Consider the following 8494-nt stretch of genomic DNA (forward strand, 5'->3'; position numbering starts at 1 on the left):
AGAGAGCCCTTGCAACCCACCTCAATTCTGGGTCACTTTTCCTTCAGAGAGAAAGCCAGCTTTGAGGGCTTAGGCCCGCAGTCCCTCCTGCCACTCTTCTCAACCCACACCTCCTCCCTCACCTCAGGCAGCTGCTGGGCACACTGCCCCAGCACTGGCTGGCCTGGGCTACTTCCCCAGGGGCCAGTCCAGGCAAGCTGGGGCAGCTCAAGCCTGTGACTCAGGACCTGAGGCTGAATCCCGCTCACGCCTGCCTCCATGAGATTCAGAGGCCGTGACTTCCCTTCTGTGAGCCTTAAACTGCACATTAGTAAAATAGGCGCAACGAGAGTACCCATGAGTTGTGGGGATTCAAGGACTAGAACTTTATACAGCGCTTGGCATAGAGCCTGGCCCCTGGCAAGGATTCAATCAATGGTAGTCAGTATTTTCAAAAAGTTCCTGGGCCCAGGCCGCCTCCTGATAGAGGCCCCGACTTGGAACACAAACCGCTCCCACGCCGTTCCCCGGCTGCACCCGGATACACCCGCCCTGGAATGCCAGCGTGGGGGCCCCAGGGCTACCCGCCCGGAGCTGAGAGGGGCAGGACAGGGCAGGATTAGGAAGGCGCTGAGACGGGGCCGGGGCGGGGAGGGGCGTGGCCTCACCCTACTAGGGCCGAGGGATGTGGTGGGCCCGAAGCAGAAAGTGAAGGAGGTGGGGGCGCTGGGAGGGCCGGGGAGACCTGGAAGGACGAGGTAGGCGGGAGCTGGCCGGGACCGTTGGGCAGCGCCGTGAGTGGGCAGGACTGGAGCGGGGCGGGCTACATCCCCTGTGTAACCTGGGGGCGGGGCTGCCGGGATAGAGGGGAGAGGCCGTAGCGGGGCGGGGAGAAGGGCGGGGCCTCAACTCCAGCAGGGCCCGGCGGCGGGGCTGGTCGGGGTAGGGCCATAGGGGGCGGGGCCTGACCGGCGGGAGCGCACCGCCTTCCCAAAGGGCTCGGGGGCGGGGTCGGCGGAGGGGCGCCGAGGGGCGCCGAGAGGGCGTGTCCCTTGGGGGGGCGGGGCCTGCCGAGTCCGCGGCGTTCCCCGGCTGCAGCCAGGAGGGGGCGGAGGAGTGACTGAGCCCAGGGCTGCGCAGTCCGACGCCGACTGGGGCACAAGCGGACGACGCTGGGCCTGCAGCGCGGAGCAGAAAGAAGAACCAGCAGGTGAGCAAGGGGGCAGCAGGCCGGGGGAGCCTGCCGGACAACCAGAGGCAAAGTTAGTTTTGACCCCAGCTTCTGCGGTGCGTCTCGGATAGCTTTCCTCGGAACTAGTGACAGGTCGGGACAGCTGGTGGGTGAAAAGGAGCTTTAGCCCCCAGTCCTGAACCCCCAGTTCTCACACTTGGGCGTGCACCAGCTGCGTGATCCTGGGTCCGTCCCTCCACCCGGCTCTGGACCTCCCAGGTTCCAGCAGGAGGAAGTGAACCAGATTAATTCCACGCTGCCGTTGCCCTTTCTCACTTAAAACGCCGGAAGGTGAGAGCTGGCAGGTGAGCGCAGGCTGCAGGTCGCCACAGGTGTTCCCATCGCATTGCCCTCTGCAGTTTCTCTCCCTGCAAGAAAGAACTTGGGACTAAGAGAAGCGAATTGCTTTAAAGAGTGCACTGGTTCCTCGGTTGGGGCTCGTAACCCACGAACCCTGGGGAACAGGAGGCCAAAGCAAGGAGGTTCCATTTCCCGCCTCACCTGCTTCCCACAAATTCTGACAGTTCAGCTGAGTCGGACCCCCTAAGACTTCGTAAGTTGGAAACGCAGTGGGGCTTTTCCAGGTGAGTTGGCCTGAGCAGGGAGTTGGAAACGGGAACAGTTCTTACACTGGTGACTGGGGAAGAGAAGAGAAAACGTCACCAATCCTTGGGCCCAGGGTCAAGCCCAGGGCCCCAGTGGCTCTTGCAGCATACCCAGGGTTAATTTCGTGGCTGACAGGTTCTGTTCCTGGTGGCGGTGGGGGCTCTGTGCTGGGCCCCAGTAGCAGGGCAGCCTAGTTCTGTGGTCAAGGGCCTGGGCTTTGGGATCAAACTGATTTGGATTCCATTCCCCCTCCAAACTTCAGTTTCCTCACCTGTAAAATAGGGATAATGACAATATCCAGTGGCAGGAGCCAGCACTAAATAGAATACTGTGTACACACTACTTAGCAAGGCGCCAGGGAACCAGTGAGACCTCCCTCCGTGACAGCTGCTTTGATGCGGATGGGCAGGTGATGGGCTTGCTGCCTATGGGGAATGAGCCTTTTTTTTTTGTTTTGGAGAGATGGGGTTGGCTACAGCCCCTCCTGAGCTTGTGAGAGCCAGAAATTGCCACCTGCCACCAACATCACTCTATTTAAGGGATGAGGACTGTGTCATCTGGAACAAAGAGTGGCTGAGTTTTCTGTAACGTTGCTTGAGGTTGGTGAGTGTTGAGTTAAATACGTCTAAAAATGTTTACTGAGCACCTACTATATGCTAGAGAGAGCTAGAGGATACAGAGGTGAACTAGCCAGACCTGACTTGCTGACAATGAGGGCTCCCCCATCCCTACCATGTCCCTGTAGAGAGGATCAGTCACACCCAGGGCTTATGACCAGATGAGATTTCATGGGTCTGTGCTGCCCTAGTGGCTGGAATCCAGCTATACCATTGCACACTTGGCTTGGGATGGAGGCGAGGGGCAATGTAGGCACCTGATATGTAAGCAGGGTTGGGCACCGAAGGACACTGAAGGTGCTGCATTATGTTGGCTCCCTGCATCTTCTGGGAGATAAGCTGTACAGTATGGAACAAACTGGAAAGTGCCATGGGACAGAGACGGATTGGCGGCTGCGCTGTGTGCAGGAGACCGTGTGTGTATGTAGGGCAGGGGGAGGTGTTCAGAAGAGTGAGACACTTGAGAAGCCAGGGCAGGGGGTGGGGGTAAGGAGGCTTCCTGGAGGGGGTGAGACTTGAATAGGACTTTCTACCTGGGCTCCTGGTCCTGGTTTGGCTTGGATCAACATGGGACCACAGTCTCTCCAAGCACTAAAGTGGCATAAACTGGAGTTCGGTATGGTGGGGAGGGAGAGGGTCTGGTAGGTGGTGCCTGAGATGGGGAGGAGGAGACGTTCATTTCAACAGAGCCTACCTAGTAAGCCTTAAAGGAAAGCCCTCCCCATCACCACCTCCCCTTCCCACTTGATGAATGACAAGTGACCACATAAGGCCTGCACCCTCAGGTTGCTTACCATCCAGAAAGGGGCTTACATAAGAATACCAGTGACTCTGATGCAAGATAAATGAAAAAAAGGATTAGAGGGATCTTTCAGAGCCTTATAGACTGGGAAGATTTCGGCAGCCAGAATGAAGATGGTGTCTTGGGGAGAGGAAAATGCCTAGGCAGAGGCAGGGAGGTCAACCTGTCCTGAGAAGTCTCAAGAAACTGCTGGGTTGCTCATTCTGGCTGAAGTTTGGGACTGTACGGGAATACACAGTGGTACCAACTTACAGAGGGCCTTGAATGCCAGGGTAAGAACTTTGGATCTGATTTGCAGAAAGTGGGAGCCACTGAAGGTTTCTGAGGAGAGGAGTGACACAACAGAGCAGCACTTTAGAAAAGTCAGTCTGTGCCAGATGTGCTGGGGTGGAGGATCCAGCAGTCAAGGAATAATGAACCAATAGCTGCAGTGACAGGGAAGAAGGGGTCTGGGTGGCTTTGGGGATGTCTGCAATTGGAAGTGAAGGAAGAGACACCAGCCATGGGGATCACGAAGGTGCCACTGGAGGGGTGGAAGGGGACTGTTCCAGCACCTTTGCACTTCTTTCTCCTCCCCATCCTGTCTGGTACATACCAGGGGCTCAGGAAGGTGGTTGGATTGGGTGAGTGGTGGGGGCGCTGGGAGGGTGATGAATGCTACAAGGGGGGTTTGCCCATGAAGAGGAGGCATCTGGGCCAAAAGGTGGGAGTCTGTGCCAGCCAGCAGTAAGTTTGGGAGTGGGGGGCGGGGTGGTTGGTAGAAGTGCCTGCTGGTCCCTCCTTCCCATCCCAGCCCAGGGAGGGTAGGGGTGAGAGGTCACCATGTGCTATCTCTGGCAGTGGGTGAGCAGTCAGGGCACACGTTTCCCACAGTAGGGGGACTGGGGCAGGATTTTGGCTTCCCTGGGCTCCTCTGAAGTTTCTGCTATGTGGGGGTGGCCCCCTCTGTCTTGAGGCCTCACGCTTTAGAGTCACAGCCTGGAAGCTCCCATCACCTATCCCCTTCTACCCTGGGGTTCCCCCAAGGACCAGAGAGTTCCCACTCAACCCATAGCTGAGCAGCCCCAAGTCCTGAGTGTTCCTTTGGATTTGGAGCATCTGGGGCCAGCTGGCACCCCTGCTTCTCGTTTGGCCTTGGCCTTCTGCTCCAAACCGTTATACCCACTTCCTCCGCCCCACGGGAAGCTCACAGGGGGCGGTTATGACTTAATCAAGAAGATCAAACGGCCAGAAGCTGGCTCTGTGAGAGGTGGGAAGGGAGGGAAGAGCCTGGACTGTTTGGCCTGGGCCTCTCGGTGGGACAGGACCCGTTTAATCTTAGCAGGAACTGCCCTACCCACCCGCTTCCCCTCCACTAAGCCGGGGTCTGAGGAGCTGGGAGGGGAAGCCCAGAGGTAAACATGGAGCGAGTGGTGTGGGATGGACGTGTTGCTCCCCTCGCCCCTGACGCTGCCCTGAGAAGAGGCAGACAACCACAGACCTGGGGCCTCAGAAACAGGCCCAGCTGCTGTCTCTCGGAGGCTGGCTGGTTCCTGACTCACCCCCGGGCTTCCCCCTCCACTGTGGTTTTCCTGTCAGCAGCTGATTCACTGTGCTGACAAGGAGAGGCAGCTGATAGAGGAAAGAGACCTATGTTCTGGTCCTTGGAGTTGACTCCTGCTCTGCTGTTTGTGTGTTGTGCGACTTTAGGTAAGTTCCTTCTCTCTGGGATTCCTTCCCTGACTTGCTGATGCCCCATTCTTTCCTTGGCTCCCAGGGAGTTCTGGGACCTGGGATCTATCCTTTGCAAAGTAGGGCATGTCTGTAAACACCCACCCATACTCAGGCGTGCACACACACACACACACAAACAACCCCAACACGGTGGAGCTGGGCAGCTCCCCTCAGACAGAGCACTTGATCCTGCCTCCCTGTTCTTACCTTGTTTCCCCCACCTGAAGCACCTTTATCTACCTTCTGCCTGTTCACAGATTAGAGAGATGATGGTACAGCATGGCAGTAAAGCACTGGACTTTAGAGTTGAGATCTTGGCCCTGCCAATTTCTAGCTATGCGACCCTTTCTGAGCCTCAGTTTTTGAACCTGCAAATGGGAATAATGATGGTCATGGCTTCATAGGTCAGGAGCAGAGGACAAAAAAGTACACATGAAACGCTTAGAATTGTTATACCTAGCACATAGTAAATGCTCAATAAAGGAGAGCCATTGTTGTTTGCTGCATCTAGTTGGTCTTTCAAGGCTGGTGCCAGGCTCCTTCTCAGGCCCCCAGGGACATTCCCAGAACACCTTTCTTCTGCACAGGGCTTCTGTGCCTCTCCAATACGTGTGTGCCCCAAGACGCCAGTCATGTCTGGCTATGTGGGGCTCTCTGACTCTTCCTGGGGGCAGCTGGGTCTCCTCACTGTGATGCTCAGCTTCCTGAGGGGCAGTAGGTCTGAACATCGCTGGCTGCCTTTCCCAAGCCCCTCCTTGCTCTTCACTTTCTCCTTGCCCTTCACCTTCTCCTCTGTGCTTGTCTACACTGTCGCTTTGTGGTATAGGAAGTGTTTCCACGAGCTCTCCTGGACAGGCACTGCCCTGTCCTGTCTATCTCTGATTCCTGGCACACAGCAGGCACTTGGGGATCAATGACCGAATGAATAGGTAAGTGGTTCTCTTGGGTGGGGCTGGGGGTGTCAGCCGGACCCAGCTTGGTGCCAGATACCAGGTGACTCCTTGGCAAAGGCAGAGCCAGGAAGCAGGACCTGGATGCCGCTGCCCGGCGCTTCAGGTCTGTGGGCCCCACTTCTGCCACCTGGATCCAGGGAGATGGGAATGCGCCGTCTGTCCTGGGATTGCTTTCGGCAGAGCTTCTGCTTCTCTTCTGATGCCTGGCCTTTACCCTCCTGAGAGGGGAACAGCATGACTTCCTTCAGCCCCAACACAGTGAGGGGCCACTCTGGCCTTTAGTGAACTCTGACTCAGCCAGAAAGAGCATCTTGGAGTCAACAGTTGTTTGTGGAAGGTGCTGCTATCCTATGGGGACTCAAGCTGGGGCCTGGAGAAATGGGACAGGGGCCTCCAGGAAGCCCATCCTGGACATCATCCATCCAGACCCCCAGATGGGCAGCTCTGGGAAGCCCTACTCTCCCCTCTGACCTCCTACCCCGCAGGGGAGGCTTTTGCCCCTTCTCCACCTCCCGCTTGACTTTCCCTGCCTTGTGGACGGGTGATCTGGTGTGGGAGCTGTTCAGAGTTCTGGGCCTTGGCTCTCAGGGTCAATGTATAGAAGTGAACAATGCCCTGAGGGCTGGGCATTAGGAAGCCCGGGTTCAAATCCTGGCTCTGCCATGGAGCTACAGCGTGACCTTGGCCAAAGAGGTGACTTCTAGGCTGGTTTTCTTCCTTTTAGGCAGCAAGTATTCCAGAAGCCTTCCTGAGCCCCAGCTGGGCTTGGGCCCAGGAGACTGGGGAAGAAAGCCTAGGCAAGATCACAGACTCTGGAATCAAACTGCCTAAGAACGATTCCTGCCTCTGCTACTTACCAGCTGGGCGTGACTTTGTGTCTTACCCCACTGTGCATCAGTTTCAGCATCTATAAAATGGAGACAATAATAGTACTCATCTCATAGGGTTGTTTGAGAATGATATATGAGCTAATGCACATGAAGCATTTAAAACAGTGCCTGGCACATAGTGCTACGTACGTTCCTGCTGTTTTTGGTAGTGTTTATTTTTATTTATTTTTTTTGAGACAGAGTCTCACTGTATTGCTGAGGCTGGAGTGCAGTGGTGCGATCTTGGCTCACTGCAACCTCCACCTCCTGGTTCAAGTGATTCTCGTGTCTCAGCCTCCTGAGTAGCTGGAATTACAGACATGCACCACCACGCCAGGCTACTTTTTGTATATTTAGTAGAGATAGGATTTCACCATGTTGGTCGGGCTGGTCTCAAACTCCCGGCCTCAAGTGATCCTCCAGCCTCGGCCTCCCACAGGAATTACAGGCATGAGCTACTGTGCTTGCTGTTTTTGGTAGTGCTATTAATAGGAAGCAGGTTGTAAGTCTTTGAAGAGCTTGAGTCTGGAGATCAGGGGACCTGGGCTCTGTTCCCAGTTCATCTTTTACTTGCTGTGTTACTTTGGGTAAGTTATAGTCCCTTCTTGGGCTACAAAACTATATTATCTTGCATTTGCTGCACTTGGATTTTGTAAGTGAGGCACATGTGATGCCACAGTGGACGCCTGCAGGGTTTTATTCAGGGGAAGGACTCCTGGGGGCCTGGCTTATTCTCCTGCAGCCTAGGAAGGAAGGAAGGCTGTAGGTGGGCAGGTCCCAGCTGCTGACCTAAACCATTGCAGAGACTGAATGGCAGAGCTGCTCCCCTACAACTCTACTCAATCAGGCCAAAATGTAGACAACTACATGTGATGTACCCATTACGAAATACAATTATATAGATTAGATTACAGACCTTTATTATCTTTTTACTTTCCCCTATTTTCCAAATCTACAGTGAGCCTGTATTTTTTTTATGCTCGAGAAAAAAAGAACCCATTCCTACAATGAAGCTATAAAAAATATACCATATATATTTGAACAAAAAATGTATTATACAAACTTGGGATTACATTGAAGTTCTTTTTGTGAATAAATCATATTTTTTCAAAGGAGGGATGGGATGTTGGTTTGAACTGAGTATCAATTTGTCAAGCCTCAGAAGACTTGGAGGGAGTGCCTATGGTAGTGTCTGTGGCCCTCGACCACCCAGGCTGGGAGACAAGAGTTAGGGGAGTGTAATAGAATAGAAGTGTAATCCGCCTTCCCATGCGGTAGACACACCCTGAGTGTTGGGTGGTGTTTAGAAAGCTTTTGAACAGTAGTTGAGGTCAAGCGCCTTAATGACCATTCTGAGCCTCAGTTTCCTCATCTGTGAAATAGGGATGGGCTACTGTGAGGGTTAAATGAGCTAAACACACATTGAAGACAGAGGTCCAAATGGAAGCCGACGGAAGAACGTGGCTTTAGATCTGGGGCTCAAAGGGCTTGCTGACTGGCCTGTCCTGGATCTGGCAGAGTTACCCGTCCCACCACAGGAAGTGCTGGACAGGAACCAGCCTCCTGCAGGACTAGGCAGCAGGAGCAGACAGCAGCCCAGACAGAACTCTCCCTGCGGGCAACTTGGCTCTGCGAGGGGCAGGGCCCCACTGAGCCTGCCCTATGTGTCTCTAAGACGAACCAATCATAAGCCGCCCAGGGCGTGGCGTGAAACCAGAGGGCGG

The 8494-nt window shown here is 54.8% G+C and overlaps 1 protein-coding gene across 1 annotated transcript in view; it reads left to right on the forward strand.

Moving 5' to 3' along the window:
• Window positions 1-1096: 1096 nt before the first annotated feature.
• The window catches only part of CD82 (CD82 molecule), a 74056-nt gene continuing 66658 nt past the window's right edge, over window positions 1097-8494 (forward strand). Inside the window, exon 1 of the mRNA XM_011963274.1 lies at window positions 1097-1189. The gene's annotated coding sequence lies outside the window, so the exon portion shown is untranslated. The remainder of the gene's footprint in view (window positions 1190-8494) is intronic.

The sequence above is a fragment of the Colobus angolensis genome, unplaced genomic scaffold, assembly GCF_000951035.1.
Source record: "Colobus angolensis palliatus isolate OR3802 unplaced genomic scaffold, Cang.pa_1.0 Scaffold61, whole genome shotgun sequence".
NCBI classification, from domain to species: domain Eukaryota; kingdom Metazoa; phylum Chordata; class Mammalia; order Primates; family Cercopithecidae; genus Colobus; species Colobus angolensis.